A 23,530-nucleotide genomic window follows, 5' to 3' on the forward strand; every position below is an offset into this window, starting at 1 on the left:
AGTGGCCAGGTTATGCTCTTGTGTTGAAGTAATGACTTTGGAAATGGCTTGGTTTTCATAAACTGTCAACCCAGAGCCACGGATGAAGCAATGAGTCCTCGATCCGCTCTCATTCCTAAGCTTCTCAACACCTGAAATACATTCCTAGGCCAAGTGAGGTTTGGGAGGATTTCCATGATCATCAAGACGGTGCCTGTATCACACTATGCCAGTTCTTTGCACCATGTAATAAGTCAGAATTACTGTTCAAGAGAGTGGGCTTCGGAAGCCTTGCAGAGCCCGGGGAGGGGCGGTCGGCAGGTGGTTCAAGGCTCCTCAGGCCCACCTGTTCCAGAACAGCCTCACATTCGCACCGTCTCTCTCCTAAACCCAGGCTTGATTTATGATGGAAAATGGACTCCTGGCGGGGGGGCCAGCAAGGCCAACACGGGCATGTGGCCACTGTCCTCGCACAGGGTCCTAGGCCCGGGCTTTCATGTGGTGTGGTCGCCATCTTGAAGTTCTAAATTCTCTCATCTTTGGATTCCTGTTTTTGTAAGTGACGTCCAATGGGGCGATGCACCAGGGACTTGGACCCTTGGTTTGGGAATAGTTCTGCCACATTCCTACCTCCCTGAGGTCCTTGACTGCTTGTTCCCCTTCTCCTCAGCTCCTCAGGCCCTGCCACACAGCCTCATCGCTGCCTCCACCCAGCAGTCGCTACCACCTTCCACCCCAGTAGGGACCTCACTGGGAGCACGGGGGGAGTTGGCTCTGGGCACACGTGCTCTCGTGACATCTTGAAAAGGGCAAAGTGGTGGCCTACCCAGCCCAGGCTGATAGCAAGCAATGTGTTCCCCGCGGGGAGGGGGGCAGTTCAGTGGGGGTGAAGCCCTGCCCACCCCCAGTCTGGGTACATGGTGTGTTCTGGCACAGAAGTTGGGGTATACTGGAGGGTCACCTATCTGCTGTGCCTCGGGGTAGGGGAGATGGTTCCATGGGAAAGGGGGATGCCTGACTCCGTTTCCCCATTCCTGGCCAGGGTGCGGGTGCATCGGTCCAGCAACTCGCAGCATGGGGAACCCAGAAGGTGTTGGTCTGTGGGGTGGGCACTTGTGAGAGTCTGCACTTATCCTGCAGGTGTCCCGTGCCCGAGAGAGCATGACTTTAAATACCAAGGAAAACACACCATAATGAGTGAAGAGAGAGAAAGCAGGAAAGGCAGCAATTTTGTTTCAGCCCTTTTTCTGGCATTTTCCCCCCTGCCTTTGATCAGGGGCTCTGCATTTTTGTTCTGCGTATTACATTTCCATTTGCCAATTATGTAGCCGGTCCTCGATATATTTTCTCATTCCTAAAGCAGATCTGTGTCTGTGAATAAAACAGCCAGTAAGCTCCCTTAGTAGTAGTTCAGTGGGGAAACTGTGCAGTTTCAAAACCTTGACTCCTTGGCTAGAAACAGCCATGCGGCCATCAGGGCTGTGAGCATCCGGGCTCGCAGGGGAACTTCAGCCGCTCCTAGTCCGCTCGCTCAGCTACAGGTCAGCACAGCTTCATACGATGAAGGCCACCTCCAAGCCAGGGGCGTTCTGAGCAGGTCCTTGGGCTGCCGCTAACATACTGGCCTTTAAAGACAAGTTTTAAGGCAGGGAGCAGATGCAGTAGAATAGGAAGGTGGGCTGGGAATCATTTGGTTTGTGCCCAGGTGTTTTACAAGGGTGATCAGCAGAGGCTGGAGGCAGAGGGGAGAAGGGCTAGGGAGTGAGGGGGGTCTTGACACTGACAAGTGGTCGGGGAGGGCCAGGCAGGAAGGGAGGTGGAATTGGTACCTGGAACAGGAGACCTGGTTGAAATATGACCTGAGTTGTGCGTCCTCTTTTTACCTCCCAGTGGTCCTGTTCACAGAATTCTCTTTCTGCCCCTTGCTAGTGCCCATGTGTCTGTTCCAACACTTTGAATTTGTTTGTGTTGGTAAGGAGGTTTTCCGTGTTGCCATAAGTTACTGGAGCTGGACCGAGTTCTAAATAAGAAAGGACATGTATTGTATTATTTATCTTATATCCTACCCTGTTTTAGGTAAGGTCTTTGAAAACTTATAAGAACAAATGTGTTGGGTTTTTTTTTTGTTTTTTTTTTAAGATTTTATTTATTCATCAGAGAGAGAGAGGGAGAGAGAGCGAGCACAGGCAGACAGAATGGCAGGCTGAGTCAGAGGGAGGAGCAGGCTCCCTGCCGAGTAAGGAGCCCGATGTGGGACTCAATCCCAGGACGCTGGGATCATGACCTGAGCTGAAGGCAGCTGCTTAACCAGCTGAGCCACCCAGGCGTCCCTGGTTTTTTTTTTTTAAGGCACAGAGAATGTAAAGGAATAATCAGTGCATCTGTCTCTACTGGGACAACAGACAAAAGTCAGAAAAGATCAGATTAGCGGGGCGCCTGGGTGGCTCAGCGGGTTATGCAGCTGCCTTCAGCTCAGGTCATGATCCCAGGGTCCTGGGATCAAGTCCCACGTCAGGCTTCTTGCTCAGAGGGAGCCCGTCGCTTCCCCTGCTTGTGCATGCTCTCTCTCTTTCTCTGACAAACAAATGAAATCTTTCGGAAAATGTTAAAAAAAAAAAAAAAAGAAAAGAAAAGATCAGACTAGGGAGAAGCCTCTGCCCAGTTATGGAAATGGATCTGTAGATTCGTTTTTGTGCCTGTGGGTGATTATTTACATTGAGGATTCTTAGGGCGACGAGCACAAATCCCTAGGACAACTCAGAATCCTTAAAAGATGTTGGCAAACTACACACGCTTCTTGCCAACCCTGCCCACCCTGGATTCTGAAGGTCCCCATGCTGTCCTTATCATTGTTAAAGACGCCCAGCACAGTGGGAAGGCAGAGGGTTTGGGACTGTACGTTATATGAATCCCACAGTCCGTGAGGCAGAAGCCTCGCGGTCCTGATGGCATGTAACCGTTTTCCTAGCGCTCCTTTATAAAGTCACCATAATAATTAATATTTATTGCTAACCCTTTGCCAGACATTGTCCTTAAAACAGTATTTCTGCTGGCTCTCATCCTTACAAAAATTCAGTGGCCTATCATTATCTCTGTGTTGCAGATGAGAAAACTGAGTCATAGAAGGTTAAACAGCTAGTCAGTAAACAGCGTCAGGATCTGAATCCAGGCCATGTAGCTACAGAGGCTATGCTCACTAGATTTGGACAAAAAAAATTCCTTACACATTGCCAATTTGAAAGTTGCTAAGAGAATAGATCTTTTTAAAAATTCTTTATCACAAGAAGAAAAAAAATTTGGGACTGTGTATGGTGATGGATGTTAACTAGACTTACTCCGGTGATCATTTCGCAATATATGCAAATATTGAATCATGGTGTCATACATTTGAAACTAATATAATGTTACATGTCAATTACACCTCAATTAAAAGAAAAGGAAAATTCTCCCTTGGAGCTTTACTTAGAGGCAACCACCAAATGATGTGTCCTTAATAATATTGAACTATACAGAGATATATAGAAATTTGGGTTTCGCCGGTTGGTTTTTCATAGCATTACTCATTGAAAGCAAAGGACAAACAGCCAAGCCAAAGTCATTTCAAGCAAATTGATGGAAAGTTACGACAGTGTGTCCTCGCTTGCTGGTCTCACTTGAGGCTGTGATGAACTAGACTCCAAAAGTGGAAGGGATGGGCTGCAGGGCTTTTAAACCCCTCCCTTAGTTGTACACTTTCAACAAGGCTTATGGTCAAGGTCGGACCTAGAACAGGAGGAAGCCAGGGGGGCTGGCGTGGAGATAACACAGCATCGCTGGTGATCGGCAGATCTACGCGCTTTCACTCGCCACGGACACAGCAGGATTGATGTTCCCTTGAGGAGTCTGGGCTTCTATGATGGATGCAAGGTCCCACTTGGAAATGGGCACAAGAAGCCTTATGGGGAACGCCAAGCTGTTCTTTCCGAACTATGACTATTTAAAATCTGGTGGCCCTGGGGCACCTGGGTGGCTCAGTGGGTTAAAGCCTCTGCCTTTGGCTCAGGTCATGATCCCAGGGTCCTGGGATCGAGCCCCACATCGGGCTCTCTGCTCAGCAGGGGGCCTGCTTCTCCCTCTCGGCCCGATAGATAAATAAAATCGTTTAAAAAAAAAAATCCGGTGGCCCTAAACGAAGTTATTCTTTACCAATTTTGAAAAAGCGTATGAGTTTGGTACTGACTTCACTGAAGTCACTTTGGAGGAGTCCCCCCACAAGACAGACATACACTCTGTTCTTTGCCACCTGTCCCCTTCATGCCTGTTTAAGGTTACCTAGGGCACCTGAGAAGATAGAAGTGGCAAAGACCTAGATTTTCTAGATGTTGAAGTTCTTTTGTAGAAGTCGTTATTGCTTTAGATAACCCTGCTCATGCGTTCAACCAGCCAAAAACTAGAAAACGGAGTGCCCACCCCCAGATAAGCAGAAAGTATCTTTTCTTTAGGGAAAAAAAATAATTTCATGTGCCACGGAATTATAGTCCCTAAGGACGGATTACTTCCTAAACGTCTTTCTTCCTAAGTGAAATTTACATGCTAAAAAAAAAAAATCAAAATCATTTTCAGGCTATCAGGATGTGCGTGTTGCAAACCCTCTCCAGCCACTGTGAGTCTGGGCACCTTGACAATCAAGTTGTTCAGTGGAACCTCTAAATAAACAATGGCAACATAAAATGACCACAATGCACACATGCACACACACGCACACACAAGCACCCCCCGCCCCCGTCTCAAAGAGCAAAGTATTTTTAAAACTCTGGAAATGTTTTTTGAGCCTACCTAATTATTTGTCCAATAATTATTATTTTAGTTGATGGTAATGGATGTGCATTTGTGTATAATTCTGAGGTGTTCATTTTTTTTTTAATTTTAAAATGATTCTAGATTTACATAAGAGGCACAGAGTTCAACTTCCCAGGTACCTCCTTCACCTATAACTATAGACCTCATTCAGTTTTTCTTTTTTTTTTTTTTCTCACTAATGCCGTTTTTTTGTTTTGTTTTGTTTTGTTTTTTTGGGGGGGTTGCTGGACCCAATCCAGGATACTACATGTCATGAACTCTTTAAAAATTATTTCAGGGGCACACCTGGCTGGCTTATTAGGCTGAGTGTCTGACTCATGATTTCGGCTCAGGTCATGATAATCAAGCCCCCACTCCCGGACTCCAGGCTTAGCGGGGTCTGTTCGTCCCTCTCCCTCTGTTCCTTCCCCCATTTATACTCGTGTGCACACTCGCTCTCTCTCTCTCAAATAACTAAATAAATAAAATCTTTAAAAAACATTTCATATCTTCCTTTCTGCAGTTCTCAGATTTACCGTTCTTAACTCCGCTGATATAATATCACATTTAATGAATAGCGCCATAACCCGTCTCGGCACACAGCCGCTGTAGGAGCAACTTCTAGTGCTACAGAGCAGAGCTACAACTTCATAAGACTAGGTGATGTTTTCCTTCCAAATTATTGCTTTGGTATAGGTCGCTGAAACAGGTACTCTCGGGTCAGAGGCTGTCAGCTTATGGCAGTAAGTGCTTACAGAAAAGATCCCACTGCGTATAATTCCCCCAGTAATGTCCTAGGATACACCTCTTTGTTCACCACCCGCTTTATTCTAGGCTTTGTCATTTTAATGTATTCAGCCTAGTTTCATGGCACCTGAGCTGTGTCCTCCTCTAAATGTCTCCTTCTGAAATTATCAAGATGAGACGTTGCTTTATGAAACTCTGTTTCTTTTCATTCTTGGCTGTTTTCTGTGGAACAGTTTTATTCTGTAAAGGTTTTATTTATCTTTTTTAAAGAGTTTATTTATTTATTTGACAGAGAGAAACAGAGAGAGAGGGGGAATACAAGCAGGGTGAATGGGAAAGGGAGAAGCAGGCTTCCTGCCACGAAGGGAGCCCGATGCGGGGCTTGATGCCAGGACCCTGGGATCATGACCTGAGCCGAAGGCACCTGCTTAACGACTGAGCCATCCAGGTGCCCACTCTGAAAGTTTTAGAAAAAAATTTATATTTAGGAATAATTTTAAAAATACAGAACAGTTGCAGAGGTAGTACAGAGTGTTCCCAGATCTCCCTCACCCCACTTCCCCTAGTGGCCTGTCTTACGCAACCATAGTGTATTTGTCTAAACTGAGAAGTTAATAGGAGCACAAAACAATTAACTAAACACTTCGTTCTGATGTTACTAGTTTGTCTTCAAATGTCCTTTTTCTGTTCCACATCTAGTTCAGGGTACCACCCACATTGTTTCATTTCTGTGCGTTTTAAATTCCAAATTTTATTCATTATTGTAATCTCATATTTTTTCTCTAATCATTTCTTTGTTTCTTTTGTGTTACTCTTCCATGTGAAAATGTTTTATTTTTAAGATTTTATTTATTTATTTGAGAGAGAATGAGCACAAGCAGGGGCGGGGGCAGAGGGAGAAGCAGATGAGCAGGGAGACCCATGTGGGACTCCATCCCGAGACTCCAGGACTATGACCTGAGCCACCCAGGCACCCTTTAAAATTTATGTGCACACGAACGTTTGGTAGATAATTGCCTCTTGTGCTTCATTTTTCAAGAAGGCAACCCCTTGTGCTGTTTGAGCCATCAGGTACCTTGCATTTCTAAATTCCCATTAATTTCCTGTCTGACCTTCGCTCATCCTACTATAATACCTTAAAATCCAAACTTAGCCCCATAAAACTGTCCTTTCCTAATGGTATGTAGCACATTGCCAACCAAACTCTTGATGATAGTGATCAACATTAAATGAAATGTCTTAGTTAAACTGTAGAAAACTTAATCCTTTGAAAAATGGGTGCTACTTTCTTTAGAGTTCTTTCTCATCCTTTGTGTTGCTGTGCCTGGACTTCTGTAAAGGAGGGGTGCTGCCACCTTGTGGACAATACCAAAAATTACATCTTAAAGAAATAGGCAGAGACCACCTTTCAGTTGGAATCATGGAACTGCTTATGGCTGGTGCTCGCTTCGGCAGCACATATACTAAAATTGAACTGCTTATGGCTGGAAGTGACTGGCCCTGGAGATGATCCAGAGGACCTACTTTATAGGCGAAAAAAAGTCGGTCTCAGAAAAGTTGAATAAATAACTTCCCTGGGGTCACACAATAAGCTCGTGGTAGAGATGGCACTCAAGGGGTCTCCTGGGCCTTGGATTCCCCCAAATGATAACAAATTATTTCCAGGATATTTAGAACTGCCTCTAGAACCTTCTGCCCTGAAATCCAATGTAATGGACCTGGGTAAGAAAGACGATTTTATTCCAGGCACTTAATTCACCCCCTTTCAGCTTCCTCCTCTGGGAAATGAATGTGGGATCCTCTCAGAAGTCACTCTGGTTCAGAGAAATTTTAAGATGAAACGAAGCGGTTCTGACCTCTGGCATCTGCAAACGGGCTAGTGCCATCTGATCGATCTTCAGAGCTGGAGAAGGCAAGAAAGCGGAACTGGCCCCTGAGTACTCTCCGGGGCTGGAGACAGGCTGCGGGGCCCCCTTCTCCAAACACACGCTCGGCCTCTGCTAGGTGCATGGGCACTCTAGGCTGTTTCCCTGCTGTTTATTTCCCGAGATTATAGATAAGAAACCAATGCTTCAAACAGGTCATAGAATTTATCACACAGCTAGTAACTGGCGGAAGGACTCAACTCAGATGCTTTTGAGCTGAAAGTCCAAGAAAGTGTCAGCCCACCCACTGTTTATTACTGGCTCCCTAAGCTATAAGGGTAACCTTGAGTCTGCCCAGGAGTTCTGGGCGGAGGGATCAGAGATGCCAGAGATGAGTTTGGGGGAGGGCACTGCAAGGTCGTAGCTTGAGGACGGACCCCCACTCCCTTTCTTTTCACCGCCCTCCAGACTCATGTGGTCCACACTTTGCACTGCTTTCAAACTTCCCGGCCCGGGTTAGCAGCTTCAGATGTAGGTGTTAAGAGGCAAGGGACTGTGTTCCTGTTAGGCTCCCAGATGCTGCTGCGGCTGGCGTACCGACAGCACTTCGAGGGGTAACACTAAAAAGTTTGAAACCTGACCAAAGCATCCTTGCCACACATCCTCTACAGGGCCGTGGCCTTGGCCTTGATGCACGGCTCTTGCCTGCTCTGTTAGGGCCCATGTGCAAGCAGTTGTCAGCTGCTGGGGGATTTTTTTAACCAGGTGCTGGATTTTCTGTAAACCCTGCTTGTCTGCTTACTCTTGCATTACAACCTGCCCCCAAACGGGGGAGATGGGGGGGATGGAGATGGTGTAGATCAGTCCGATCGTGGGTCTGGTGGAAGAGCTTTCTGAAGCGGGTGATGAATGAACGTGAAATTCCAGTATTCCTCTGTGAGTTCTATTTATCTGTGCCTTCCCTTGCTTTCTAGGAGCATAGATTTTCATGAAGTAATTATATTAGCGGCTACTGACTAGATTAGCACGAATAGATAAACAGGAAGAGGTAGGGAGTATCTACCCTTTCAGATTTATTTCTGGTCTGTGCAGCAAATTCGTGATCATTACTTAGCGTTAGTGCAGGATTCTGTGTCTGTGTATAGTTCTCCTAATTGACTTTTATTCATGTGGTACAAGTTTTTCTTCCAGAAATCCTGATCTGTATGAAAAGGTTGGATTGGATTTCTGCTGTCGATGCCTTCATTGCATCAAACACGTTCACTGAGAACACAAGGCTAAAGGAGCAGCTGTATGAGACGTGATTAAGAACATCTGGGATTTTGGACCCAGACTTCGTGGCTCTAAAACCGGACTCTCTGTTGACTAGCTGGGCGAACTTGGGAACGATGCTCTACCTCTCTGTACCTCGGTTTCCTCTTCTGTAGAGTGAGGATTATACTAGTGGCCACCTCGCACCAAGTGGGGTAAACATTGGGTTGACGTAGGATATGTGTCAAGTACCTAGAACCATCCCTGGCACTTAAGAAGCATTCTTTATGCATTAGCCATTTTTTACTATTCCTACACAAAGAGGAATAGATATGTTCCCTGTTTCAAGAGGTAGACCACAAACAGGCCAATTCAATGCATTGCTAAGTCCTACCCTGGCTGACTAAGTCCTACCCTGCGTGGCTCACGTGGTTTTCCAGAAGGAGAGGGTACTTAGGCTGACGCTAAGCCTGAGGGTACTTGCGTTGCCATGGGACTGAGTGATTCTTCCCCATTCAGTAAATGTAAATGCAGAAGATTTGAAAATAATTGTATATGTCAATTTGTGTTCATTTTCAGCAAATGCTTTTAGGAACAGATCTATTTCTATGAAATTCATCATCGGGGCATGCGAGTGGCCCAGTCGGTTAAGCCGCGTCAGACTCTTGATTTGGGCTTGGGTCATGGTCTCAGGATTGTGAGATCGAGCCCCTTGTTGGGCTCTGCACCAGGAGCCTCTTAGTCTCCTCCTGGGAGCTTAAAACCACCATTTATTTTGCTCTTGCTTTTGTGGATTCTGGGCAAGGTTCAGCAGTGCAGTTCCTTTCTGATCCACATGGAGGCAGCTGGGGCTGGAGGGTCCACTCCCAGATGGCCTCTTACTCACATGCTTGGCGGCTCTGTGCTCTCAGGTTTCTCTCTCCCTTCACCTGGCATCTCCAGGGCCCCTCCCCATGGCTGGGTCTCTCACAGGCGTGGTCTCTGGTGGGCGGGTGTACTTCTCATGTGGTGTCTGGCTTCCAAGAAGCAATCAGCTAAAGCCACCAGGGGTGACAAGGCTATTCTTCGAACTGACCCCACACTGTGCCATATTCTGTTGATCAGGGCAGTCCCGGCCCAGACCAAAGGTGGAGACGTGGATCCTGCCTCTTGAGGGAGAGCAGCAAGGTCACATTGCAAGAGTACGCAGATGGGAGGCTTTGTTGCCGCCATCTTGGCACAGACGAGCTGTGGTAAATGTCATTCCCACATTTCAGTCGTTCAACAAAAATGTCTTTAGTGAAGGGCATTATCAACACAGTTGAATCAAGAAACCAAGGCGCAGAGCCAATGATGAACATATCAAGTCTTGGCAAAATGAGATTCTTCCTCTCGTGTGTGGCTTTTAGGTTGACATTCACAAAGAGAAAATACAGCCTATTTCATTCAAGCCTGACGGGGGGGCGGGAGGAGCAGAGAGAGGCAATGGGGTCTTCCCAAGAGTGTGTGGCTCATCGGGGAAGAGCAGAGCTCAAAGCCGGTCTTCCTGACCCTCACATAGCCCGTTCTGTGGAGTAGAGCTGACACTCATTCTCGGACGTTGAGCCATTGGCCTTGGATGTTCATTTTGTCTCCTAGCCCAGAGGACAGCTTTTGTGTTTCTAAAACTGTTTTCCTCCCTTAATTTGCCAACACAGCCGAACACAATGCTGTTTCTGGCAGAACCTCGGCTGCCTTTCCCTTATTAACTTCTGGTCACCACGCTTGCCCGAATGAGCAGTTGGGGAATTGGCAGCCACGGGAGCCCCCAAGTTTTGAAGGGTGCTGTGGAAATGAGACGCGTTGTTATCCGTTGTTGGCCGCTGCGCCTCGTAGTGGCGGATGCCTGGGAAGGCTAATTAAGGAAGACCTTGGTCTCTGCGCGCTGTGCACTGGGAATTCATACCAGCCCCAGTCTTGAGGCAGTAACACAAACATTTCTCACTTATTGTCAGTTCAGGAAAATTTATAGAGACATGCTGGTTCCTCCTCCAGGACAGTCAGAATTATTCAGATGTGAGTCAGGTTAGCTGAGCCGTATGGTACCCTCACTCCCGGGACTCCCAGGTGTGAGCCACAGAGATCAGAGTGTGAGTTCTTCCTCCTCTCCTGGCCCTGCTGCTTATCAGGAAAGCTTAGAGTCAGGCTTCCTTATTTTCAGTCTCTGGGGCTGAGAGAAACAGCTCTCAACAGCTGTCTGCCGTGGGTTCATCCGTCCCTTTGTTTGGCATATATTTACTCAACAGCTGTTACGTAGCAGCTGGGATGAGGTCCGTCAGACTGGGGAGGGGAGGAAAAGAAAACAATACAGCAGAGAAAATGGTGGTCCCATTGAAGAACGACGGTGACGATGTTGCCGGAAGGGACAGCTGTGGGATTTCAGTCGCTTCAAGTTGAAGGCAACATTTGAAATCAGCTCACTAAGCAATAACACACGAATAATTTTAATTGACAATGTAAGCGTCTGTCAGTAGATGAACAGATAAAGAATATGTGGTACAGATACATGTGCGTGTGCGTGCGCGTGTATATATACATATATATTCAGTCATGAGAAAGAAGGAAATCCTGCCATTTGCAACAATGTGGATGGACCTTGAGGGCATCATCTTGGTAAGATAAGTCACACAGAGAAAGATAGATACTGTATGCTCTCACTTATATGTGGAATCTAAAAAAAGCCAAGCTCGGAGAAACAGAGTGGGTACAAGGAAGGCATTCAGGGGTGGGGGAAATGGGGGAGACGTTAGTCAAAGGGTACAAACTTCCAGCTATAAGATAGAAGTTCTGGGGAGCTGATCTACAAAATGGTGATCATAGTCAGCAATACGGTATCATAAACTTGAGAGTTGGTAAGAGAGTGGATCTTAATTGTTCACACACACACACACACACACAAAATAGGTGACATGATCCAGGTGTTAATTAATGTTATGATAGTATTCATGTTACAATATATAAATGCATCAAGCTAACGTATCGTATACCTTAAACTTACACAATGTTATATGTCAATTATATCTTTAAAAATAGTGTAAAAGATAATTTCAAATGATCTTGAGACCCTCAGACCAAAAACAACATCACTAATTCTATGGTTAGCTCTTGAACTGACCTATTCTTAACCCAGATCTCTAGTCAGATGGCACTTTAGTTCACCTCCCGTTGGCACACAGCAGCGAGGTGTCCCTTTGGATTCCGTTATGGTCTCTCATTCTCTTAGCAGATTTGCTGCTTAGAAAGGGGCAGACAGGTTCCTACCTGGGTCCCACTTTTCTACTCCAGCCACATTACAGCGGTTGGCTTAAGCAGCAGTGACCTCCATCTGTAGCAAGGCTTGGAAGTTGGCCCATGTAAATGATACATGGAACCTAGAGCCAAGAGCATATGATTTCTCAAAAAGCCCTTCCCCTGATAGCCATGATTTATTTTATCATATTTTATTTTAGAACTGTGAGTTCAGATCATGTCTGAACTATTCATGTCTGAATAGAGCTTATTTATAGACGGGGCTCAGTTTTGTTTCTTTGAAACTGACACTGTAGACCAGCATTACTCCATAAGTAATGTAAAATGCTAGATGAAGTTCGTCTCTCTACTTCGGCTGTTCTCATACATCTGTGCTATATTTTAGTTGAGATCTAGAAGCAACAACGTGAATGGCACACAGTGTAGACTGCCATCATTTGGGGATGGTTGGGGGGCTGCACATGACTCTGATTCCATCCGCGGGCTGAGCGCCCTACTGGGTGTGTGACTTGCCGTGGGCCATCTGATTTTCCGCACAACCCTTCCAGGAAGGCTATACCATTACTCTGTTTTACAGGTCAGGAAATTGAGATTTACAGAATCTAAGTCACTTTCCTAAAGTCACAGATCTATTATGTAGACAAACTAAGACTGGAACCTGAGATAGCCTGCCAGGTCCACACTCTGTCTCATAGTCGGACAATCATGATGACCACTGAGGTCCGTTGAGCGTTTCATATTTGTGAGGCACAGACATACCGAGGTGGTTTGGAGCTGTACTGGGCACACTTAGTTTTCTGTCTTTGAGCCTCCTCTAGCCCCTCCATAAATGCCAATGACAGACACCCACACGGCGCTCCCCCGTTTCGTTCTCTCACAAGCCCTGTGAGGTGTGTTCGTTTGTTTCTCCTATTTCTGGTTGATGCCAAGGGACAGACTCTTAGAGGACCGGCCCACGGTTCCACAGCTGGTGGAGGGCAGAGCTGTGATTTGCACCCAGGCGGCCCGGCTTCCAAGCTCCAAGATTTTCATCTGCGGACTGTTGGGCCGGTAATGTCGCTGGGCCTTCCCTCAGCCCCACGAGCACGTCTGGCTGGTTTCTCTGGTTTCCTGTGTGACTGTTGTGGGAATTCTCTACCACAAGCTCAGGTTAACCTGACGATGTGCGACTCTTTCGAAGATTGGGAGGAAATACAAAATGTAATTTTTGGCGCATGTCTTGTTTTTGGTTTCCGTGGTGGCGATCCCAGGCACTGGGAAATGACAAAAGAGGAAAATCCAGCCACGGGCTCCATCCTCCCTGCGCGCCATGCTCCAGGTGGAGAGATGATCAAGCAGGAGATGACATACCTGCGTTCTAGCTCCAGTTCTGCGGGTGATGAGCTGTGTGACTTTGAATAAGTCTCTTAACCTCTCTGGACTTGGCTTATCTTATTGGTAGGATGGGGTGATGCTAATGCCTGCGCAGGGGACCTCACCTTGTTACTGTGAGGACCAAAGAAGCTGTTACAGAAATGACCAAGGAGATGTCCTAGAGGATGTTAGAGGAACGCCCCGATGGCTCAGTCGGCGAAGGGTCCGACTTGTGATTTCGGCTTAGGTCAGGATCTCAGGGTCATGAGATCGAGCCCTGGGTCAGGCCCTGAGCTCAGCAGGGAGTTTGCTTGAGGACTCTCTCGCTCTCCTCCTCCTCCCTCTGCCCACCCCCCCAGCCCCGTGCACGTACACGTGCTCGCTCTCTCTACAATAAATCTTAAAAAAAAAAAAAGAAGAAGAAGGAATGCCTTGATAACCTGCAGCTCGAGCTAAACGTGATGTCTCATTTTGGTCTTCTAGTAGTTTCTTCACCAGATTGTGCTGTAGGGGGGTTCCCACAGCCCCGTGTCAGCCGTGGTAAGTTACGGGTTTCTGCTGTGGTGTGGACGACATCAGCTGGAGGCCAGTCCCAGGCGCGCTCACTGGAAAGCAACTGCCCTCTCTCTCTCTCTCTCAACCCTGAGCTTGGCCATCATTGTAGCAACTGGAGCTTGACAATGTGTCCTAGCTTCACACAAGCAGCAGAAGTTTGTTTTCCAGGCCTTAGGGAAAAAAATTAAAGTGGGAAATGTCTGGGAACCCAATGGTTGTGAACGGAAACGTAGATAGTACCAGCTTCTGTATGTGAGGAGTTTCAGTCTAATTTCCAGAAAGGAGACAGTGACAATATGTATAGAGAATTTCCTCTATGTCAGTGGGATTGATGATTGTGTCGTCTGATCGACAAAAGCCTTGAACAGTTCTCACACAGTTCCGTGTGTGTCTGTGTGTGCGTTTTGTGAATTTTTCACTTTACATGGAACAAATCGCTCTGCCCTTTTCCTTTAGGTTAGAGTACAGTTATGGTAAGCATTCCTCAGTCCAGAATCCCTTACTGGTTCAGCCAGAATGGGAGCGAAGGCTGCTGAGTCTGGCCATACAAGCCTTCCTTTCCTGGTGCCCTGGCTGAAGGGCTGGGCTTAGCAACTCCGGAGCCCTGCTGAAAAGATAGGAGCTTCAGCCAGAGAGGTTTTTTTTTTTTTAAAAGATTTTATTTATTTATTTGACAGACAGAGATCACACGTAGGCAGAGAGGCAGGCGGGGGGTGGCGGGGAAGCAGGCTCCCTGCTGAGCAGAGAGCCTAATGTGAGGCTCGAAGGCAGAGGCTTTAACCCACTGAGCCACCCAGGCGCCCCTCAGCCAGAGAGATTTTATGCTAGCTTTAAAAAAAAAAACCAATGAACAAACTTATTGCAGAGTTGCATGTAAATATTAATTGACCTCAGATTTGCCCCCCTCTTGCAGGGAACTGGGTGGTTTGCTTGCTCCTTGGCCTGCTGCTCTCTGCCCCCCCTACCGCCTCCTCCTCCCCTTTCAGGGGTCAGGGACTTACAAGCATCACCCAAGAACGAAGGACTACAGCATTACCTGGCCCGTTGCCTTGAGCAGCATTAAAGCATTCTTTCCGTCGCAGAGATAAATAATGTAGCACCTATAAAACACTTTTCCCCAAATCTTTTTTTTTTTTTTTTTTTTTTAGCTTATTATAAAGTTAACACAGAGGAGGAGAATTGACACAGGAAGCTGAGAGATTTCCCGTGGCCCCCCGGCACCTTTGGGCCTTCCCTTAGAAGTAAAACGCCTTCCCGTTCCTCCCGACTTCACTGAGGATCTCTCTTGGTTAAGGACGGAGGCTGGGCTCCTCCTGCCCAGAGGAGCGTGTTGTTGTGCGGGCGCTGGGTCCCCGAATGTTAGCAGGGCTGATGACGTGCTGGTTGAAGCTAGTCTCTGTCCCACTAGAGGAAACTGTGTCGAATCAAGATAATGCAGTCTGGGCAGCCCTGAGCATATCCCATAGCTAACACAAGAAGATATTCTGCAGACGTGAAAAGAAATATTTTGTCCTGTTACACCCAGGTGTGAACTGCCGTTCTCTCCTGCCAGGTGTGAAGGCTCTTCCCGAAGCATTTTTAACAGTGGTGTGGTCAACGTGCCAATGCTTGTCAGGGGAGAGTCACTCAGCATTACTGTCTTTAAAACTTTGCCCCAGAGATAAGACCCCACAGCCCTTTGGGTAGATCTTGCTATCTTTTTCTTGAGAAGCTCAGTATTACTGCTGTCCAAATTCTCCTTGCAATCCCAGAGCGCCTACATCTTGCTCTATACATTGTGTGGAAGGACTGCATTGGTTTGGCACTTCCCCCATGCTCAGATACATCAAAATACCCTTTTCCTTCTTCTCTGAGAAAATTGATCTGGGCTCCCTCCACTGTTCTTTATAATTCACAGGGCTCATGTGGTCTTGATTAGTTTTGCTGATTTTTCTCTAGATACACTGCTTTTTCTTAGAAGAAAATATTAATCAACAGATATTAAATGTCGATGATGTGCTTGGCACGGATCTAGGCATTGTAGGATAGAAAAAAAAAATACTCAGTGGTTCTCTGACCTCAAGTGGCTCTTGGGGGAACCTGCAGGGGACAGAGGAAGGGGTACTGTGTTGAGATTCAAGAGGCCTTCCCCCTCCTACACACACCCACACCCCTCATCTATATCCACCACTCACAGGCTAGGCGACCTGGGGCAAGTCACTTTCTTTTGATGGGCCTCATCGATCAAGAAGAGGACAAGAAAAGCTTTTTGAGTTCAGCCCTGACAAGGCTCAGAGGCTAATTGGGGAGCTGGAATTAATTCAAAGAATAGAGCATTACAAGACGAGCTATTGACCGTCTACCTTAGGAGTTTAGGAAAAGAAGAGTTTAGGAATAAGGCTCTCCTTGAACTTGAGCCAGCTGTCTCGGGCCCAGATCACTAGCCCCACCCCAGTTCTATTCTGGGCATAGGAGCCCAGTTGTCCCCCAGCTGACTTGGACCCTGTCTGGGAGCCCTGACCTGGTGAGGGAGCCTGCAGAAGTCAGAATACGAAGTTCACCCTCCTTCCCTCTGGCCCTTCACACCAAGTTCTCTGCACCCTGTCGTTCTCCAGAATTAGCTCACTAACTGCTTACTCCTGTGTGCCTCATTACCATCCCAAGGCTTTGGGACAGGACCCAGTCTCTAAGTCACATCGCCTCTTGGACTTTTGGGAAGCTAGTGCTTTGCAACACTCTCCAGGTCCCTCCTCTTCTTGGTGATTTTGTGTGATCCACCAAAATTGGCCCTAATCATGCTTACTCTTAGAACAGTTTTTAGTTCCTAGAGCTGCTGAGCATTCTTCTTTTTTTTTTTTTTAAGATTTTTATTTATTCATTTATTTGACAGAGATCACAAGTAGGCAAAGAGGCAGGCAGAGAGAGAGGGAGAAGCAGGCTCCCTGCTTAGCAGAGACCCCAATGCAGGGCTCGATCCCAGGACCCTGAGATCATGACCTGAGCTGAAGGCAGAGGCTTAACTCACTGAGTCACCCAGGCGTCCCTGCCCTCCTTTTTCATATCCGTACTCTGAAAATGCACTATATCTAATTTAAAGCAAATTCTTTGAAATGACTGCTTACAATTCTTCTTCTCAAATTACCATAAATGTCTGGGAAGAGCCTGTCTTCACGTTCGCTCCATCTTTGCACTTACAAGTAAGTGCCAGTTGGTCAGGGCCTGTTTCTGTGAGTGGTAGTTCCTGAGGAAAGCCCTGGAAGACAGCCTTCCGTGCCCGCCGCGCTCCCTGCAAGGCAGATTCTCATTCTTGTTAGCCGGTGGTGCTCTCGGTACTTGGGTTTACTCATTTGTGAAATGAGGTGGTTGGGTTCCAGGTCCCCAGAGCCCTTGTGTTCTGGGTCTCTGCGTCGTGGTTAAGTGCTTTTCCTGTATGAGTTCTTACAGATGTCGGGGAGTCAGCTTCGAGAAGTAAAACATCATAAATGGTCTCTTTAGGGTTGGTAATAGAAGTACTTATAATTAAGGTTTTTGTAGGTCTTTGTACTTTATGAGCTCACTGAGTTCTATCTCAGGCGCTTTGTAGAAAGTGCAGATTTTTTGTTTCTTGGTGAGTCATTCAATAAAACCTTTCTTATAAACCAACAGCAAAAAGGCACTCGGTCCTCATGGTGATGATAATTATAGCTCACTTTTACCAGGTTTCGGGTACTGCCCAAAGCCTGCTTTACATACATGAACTTACTGAATTGACTCTTATAGCAGCCAGGTCCTATGTTTGGGGGGTCAGGGGGATACTACAGACCGACTCCCTGCTTCGTGTGATTTACCTTCCGGTGTGAGGAGAGGGATAAAGAGCACAATACAGAAGCAGGATATACGTGCATTAGGGGAAAATACTTGCTATAGAGAAATATAAAGTAGGGAAGATAGTGCTAGATCATGCTGGGGGTGGGCGGGTGGTATTCACAGTCCTGCATAATGAGGGAAGGCCTCCTGAGAATGGGACACTGAGTCAGACGTGAGGGAGGACACCAGGTAGATGGAGGGGGGTTGGAGAGGCCAAGGTGAGCACGTGCCTGGATAGGAGGGATCGACCTGGAGGCCAGTGTCACTGGAGCCGAGTGAACAACCCATGGGGACAGCAGTGGGGTAAGACGTTTGAGAGGTATCTCCCAGCTGGAAAGGTCGTGAGAGATCTTTTAGCCCAAACCCTTTTCCCTCCTTGGCTTCCCTTCTCCTCTCTTGTCCAATGAGGAAAGTGAAGCCTACAAAATCAGGGGACATCCTGAAGGTCACAGCTGCTAACAGCACCAGGGCAGGAACCCATGGTTTTTCATGGCTGTTAATCCCGCCTACACCCGACTACCACAAGTTCCAGAAAGCATATGAGGAATTAAGATCCTTTCACTAGCCTGGGCTCCTCCATCCTTGTTCTGGGTTGAAGGGCAGACACTGTTGGTGCTTGAATGATGGACCATTATTTGCAGCAATTCTCCTAAAATCCTGTAAAAGCACCGCTAACACTAAATTGGGAAATATGGAAGCCTTGCTCCTAGGAGAAATACAGAGCTAGGTTCCTGGGAGTCTCTGGTCACAACACTTTCATCAGCCTTTCAGTACACAACCTTGTTTTATGTCTGTTTTAGAGACACCTTATTTAATGTATATTGTTGATTCGTTAACCCTGAATTTACACCAATAGCACTGTAACTCGTGCCTGAATAGAGCTTATCTAGCACACCTGTTTTCTCCAGAAAGCACCACACAGCCTTCTTGTGCTTGGGAATCTTGGACAGCCCTTTAGCACTTTGCTTCAGGGCCATATGAACCAGTGAAATCATTGAGAGAAAGCACAAAAATGCAAAAAATGAGACACTACCTAATCACATAAAGAACACTTGTTGACAGTACAAGAGCTAAAACTAGAAGGTCGAGGTTGCCTTAGTCAGCCTCAACTGGGAATGGGCACATCAAGGGACCCTAATATTTTGTCACTCTTACACATCCGTGCGTGACCACAGAAGTGCGATGAGAATTGATTTGGGTGTCACAGATAAAATTCAGTGAGTAGGTGAATTTGCAAATATGGAATCCGCAAATAGTGAAGATGGACTGTATTTGGACTTGAGTCATTCCAGGGAAGGACTTTATCCAAGACCAAGTGGCATCATTCTTTGTGGAGTCGTCCATTGGGCATGTTTTAGAGTAGAGGGTCAAATCACTTCGGTATGGCGTCAGATACTGCCTGTCAAGCATGCTTTCGGCTATTTTTAAGACTGATACTCTGTTTATTCGAGGATTGCATTTCCATATTGCAAGTAGACTTGTTATTAGTCGAGACTGTATATGTAACTTCCCCATGTCCCCAGTGTCCCAGCTCTGACTACTCCCTGTTTCCCCCCGTCTCCAGCCTCCAGCCTGGAGGGAGCAGCCTGTCTCCTGACTTCAGCCTCTCACTGTTCCTTTCGTTGGATCAGCATCTCCTCTGAAGTTCACACGGCCAGCCTGCTTTCCTTAGCAAAATAAAGTGGCCTACTTTATGTGCAGAACTTGGATATTCGTTAGGGTTTTACTCTGTGCTTACTCTGCAAATAACATTTCTCGACTTTACAGCAGCAGAAATATAATCCATAGTGTAAATCAGCCATGTGGATCATAGAACTTGCCTCCAAGTCTTTTCCAAGACTCCTGTAGGGGAAAATTAAAATACCATTCACACTTGCAGGGAGTTAGAGTGTTTTCCCAAGAGTACAGACATCTGCTGCTTTTCAGCAGTAATAGAAGCGGGATCCTGCCCGCCTAGCTCCTTGGTCTGGACTTGCATGGGCTCTTCCTCAGGCGGTGTGGGCTGGGAAGCTTGTATTTACTGCCACAGACTCGGCTTCTGTTGGCACTCGAATGTCTCCAGCAAAAGTTCCCTTCTGTCCAACATGGTCTGTGTCCCACCAGGAGAAGTTTTCTGTGGTTACCATCAGATCATGATTCTTGGAGACACCTTGTGGGGACTCATGAGTTGTCCTCGGCCTTGGGCTGCAGCAGGCTGGAGCCATCCAGTGGTCCCGGATTCCCGATCAGATCTGGTCTGCTCTTGCTATTACCTCAGCCTGTCTCCAGCATGAGTGTCTGTGTTTCTAGAACAGCTAAGGCAGAACAAAGACTAGGCTCGGGATCCCTCCACTCCACAGCTCTGTCACACTGCTGAACTTTGCAGAGCTGGTCTCCTCGCCTGTAAAATCAGGAGACTCGTCCACCTTGATCAGATTCTAGCAGGTGCTTATTTCCTGTGTGACCTTGCACAGTTCAGCGACACATTCCAAACCTGAGTCTCTCACCTGGAAAACAAGAAAGGTGGCTTCTGCCTTGCAGGGCCGTGAGTCCCTGGCGTGGCTGTACGTGCGGTAGAGCGGGCAGCATTTAGAACGTGACCTGCGGATGTCCGTGGTCGCCTTCGTGCTTCTGCACAAGTCCAGACTCTCAGTTTTGTGTGTCACATAGCACAGAGCAAGCCCTTGATAAATGGTCAAGGAAGGAAGACGATGGTGACTGTATGTCAAGATGTCTGGTGTGATCGACCTGCAGGTTGATGTTTAAATATGCACATGTGTGTAATTTGTTCCTGGACATTCTGGAAACACGAGGCTCCATCTCTTGTTTGAATCCACCTGTGCTCAACTTCTTCATTGATAAAAATGGGCCTCATAATGCTAGCCTGGTTCCTGGGCCAGAGGAGACTCATACAATGAACTGAGTGTGCTCTAGGTCACAACCCCGGGGGGCCTGTATGGGGCATCAGCGATGACTCTCTGAGGATTGCAGCCATTGGGAGGGGCAAGTGGGCTCCTGGCTGGCATCTTTGCATGTGAGCCTGCAGTAGGCTGGGGGTTAAGCTCCAGCCTGGGTTTCCTCCAGAGAACGAATCCTCTTGTTCGCCAAACGGAGGATCCGGTTAGACTTCCCCTTTCTTTCTGCAAATTAGTAAATTGGCATTCTGGTTTTTATTTTTAAACGCATATAAGTGGTTTCTAACATGGTTTGGATTCACCCTACCCTGTGGATTAACAGGAATTCCACCCCCCTCCCGCCCCAGGGTTGTCCCTGAGCCTGACGACCCTGGGCCTTCCTACACCTCAGCAGTGTTCTGACCTGCGGGGATGAGCACAGGTGGCAGACAGCTGATGGCACTTGTCTTTCCTTTGCCTCCTCAGAAACTCCTAGCATCCAGTGATCTGTTACCAGGAGGTGGGGGCTAGGGAAGGTGGCAGGGAGAGAGGGTGGAGGAAAGGGAGGAAAGAAGGATGGGTAAGGGCGCCCTCCGGTGGACAGTCTGTGCAAGGGCACCAAGACCGCCTCGGGGCTAGCAAGTACTGTGAGTACTTGAAAGTACCCATTCATTCCCTGTTGGGGGGGGGGCGGGGTTGGTATTTCCTTCTCAGTGTATGTCTGGATCTGAATTCTCTGGGGCCTCTTCAGAAGGGAAGCTGGTCTCCCCGACCTCTGGTATCAGCGCGCTCTAGCTGTGGAGTAGTTAGGATGAGGGCGTTGTGTGTTGGGTGAGGGGTTGTCGGTTTTCTCTGGGGTCCCCCAGGTATAGATCAGGGTATGCCTGCCACCCTCCCCACCCCCGCCAGGAAAGCCAGCCTTGCTGTTGTGCCTGGGAGGCAGCCTGGCAAGCTGCGCTTGAGGCCAGTGCCGCTGTGCGCTAGCCGGGTTACCTTCAGCTTGTATCCGCCTCTGTGTTAGTGGACTCCGGCCGCCAGACCACGGAGCACAGGGTGTGTGGTTGAGACAGCAGGAATTTTCTCCGATCTGGAGGCTGGAAGTCCAAGATCAGGGTGCTGGCAGGTTTGGTTTCTCCCATAGCCTTTTTCCCTGGCTTGCCAATGGCATCTCCCTGTTGTGTCCTCGCTTGGTCTCTTCTCTCGCTGCACACATTCCTGGTGTCTCTCTCTCTTCTCTAAGGACATCAGTCCTACTCAATTCAGGGACACTCTGATGACCTCCTTTAGTCTTAATTACTTCCTTAGAGGCCCCACCTGCAAATACAACCACACTGGGGATTACAGCTTCAACATACGAATTCAGCAGGGGGCACAATTCAGTCTAACAACCACCCTCTGCCTCAGTTTCCTCATCTGTAAAATAGGCGTAATAATAACAGCTTTCTCATGTGTTGTCATACAGATGAAGTTGCTTACGTATGTAAGGACGGTATCTGGCATCTGCCCCTGCTGCACAGAGATCCTAAAACCCTCAGGATTTCCTACGTGGTTAGAGCACTAGAAGCATCTTTCATTCTAAAGTTTAGTCTTTGATCCTGGTTCCTGAAACCCATTGGACTTTCTTGGGTGACAGCAGGTGTCTTTTGTTCTGATGAGGCAACTCTTGTTGGGCTCCTGGGTGGGAAACTGGTCTCAGAAAGACTAAGCCATGATGAAAAGCTTAGTATTTTCAGCCCTACGCCGCCCCTCATTCTCCAGAGAGGGAAGAGGGCTAGACATGGAATGAATGGTAGATTGTGCCTATGTGATGAAGTCTCCCTAAAAATCCCCCAAATATGGGGGTCATGCAGCTTCGGAGGTGGTGAATACATGCAGGGCTGGGGAGTGGCATGGTCGCTCGGTGCCATCCCCATGCTTCGTGCTCTGCACCTGTCCCATCTCACTGTTTCCAAGCTACATCCTTTTACGATGAACTGGTTTTCTGGTGAGGAAACTGGTTTCCTGAGTTCCGTGAGCTGCTCTAGCAAGTTAAACCCATAGAGGAGGTTGTGGGAAGGCCCAGTTTACAGCCAGGGAATCCGAAGCTCTGGGGACAACCCCAGGTTTGCCGTTGGCATCTGAGGTGGGGGAAGGGGCAGTCTCGTGGGACTGAGCCCTTCACCTGTGGGATCTGATGCTGTCACCAGCTACACAGGGTCAGAACTGAGTTAAATTGTGGGACACCCAGTGGTATTACAGAGAATTGCTTGGTGTGAGGAAAAAAAAAAAAAAAAAAAACCCACATATTGGGTGACCAGAAATTTCTCCTGAAGGAGAAACACAGGAGAAATGAGCTTTTCTACTCCGCATGTTGTGTCCAGACACACACACTCCCGATGAACACGTGTGAGTGATACTGCTGTCTCCTGTCTCCATCTCAGCCTTCCCCCACCTCCCGCCTCCTCCTCACACCACAGGCACGAGTGGCAGGGTTAAGTATGGCTACTGTGGTACCCCAGGTCACACCTTTCAGAATGTTTTCTGAAGTCCTGAACTGGCCAGATTTCCTTTACGGAGTCTGTTTTCTGCTTCCAAACATGGGGGTCGGTGGGGAGAATCTGTCCTGAGAATTCTACCGAATTAATCGGGAAAACTAATAAACACACCTCTACCATAGGAGCTCAGTAAATGGAAACTCCCTCCCTCTTCATTAGACTTCTGGAATCCCCTCACCTAAGTATGAGTGAGAATATTGCTTAGAAATATGTTTATGACATACTGACGTTAGGATTTCCTTGCCACACAGAAATATGTATCTTGTGTCTTATATGAAAAGCAAGACACATTGGGGTCATGATTTCAGTGCTGCACCAGCGTGTGTCAAAATCCAGGGCAGTGGCCTGTCCCGCTCTCCAGCACGGCCTCAGACCATGTCCCCCGCCGCCCGGCCACATGAGGGGATAGGAAGGAGCCCAGGCTCCCGTTCTGCGCAGCTGGATTATCTCATCCTTACCAAAG

General features: G+C 47.6%; 1 protein-coding gene across 11 annotated transcripts in view; it reads left to right on the top strand.

The window, feature by feature from the left end:
• The window catches only part of APBB2 (amyloid beta precursor protein binding family B member 2), a 374,503-nt gene that overhangs the window by 266,229 nt on the left and 84,744 nt on the right, over positions 1 to 23,530 (top strand). The window lies entirely within an intron of this gene.

This window comes from Neovison vison, chromosome 11 (genome assembly GCF_020171115.1).
Source record: "Neovison vison isolate M4711 chromosome 11, ASM_NN_V1, whole genome shotgun sequence".
NCBI lineage: Eukaryota > Metazoa > Chordata > Mammalia > Carnivora > Mustelidae > Neogale > Neogale vison.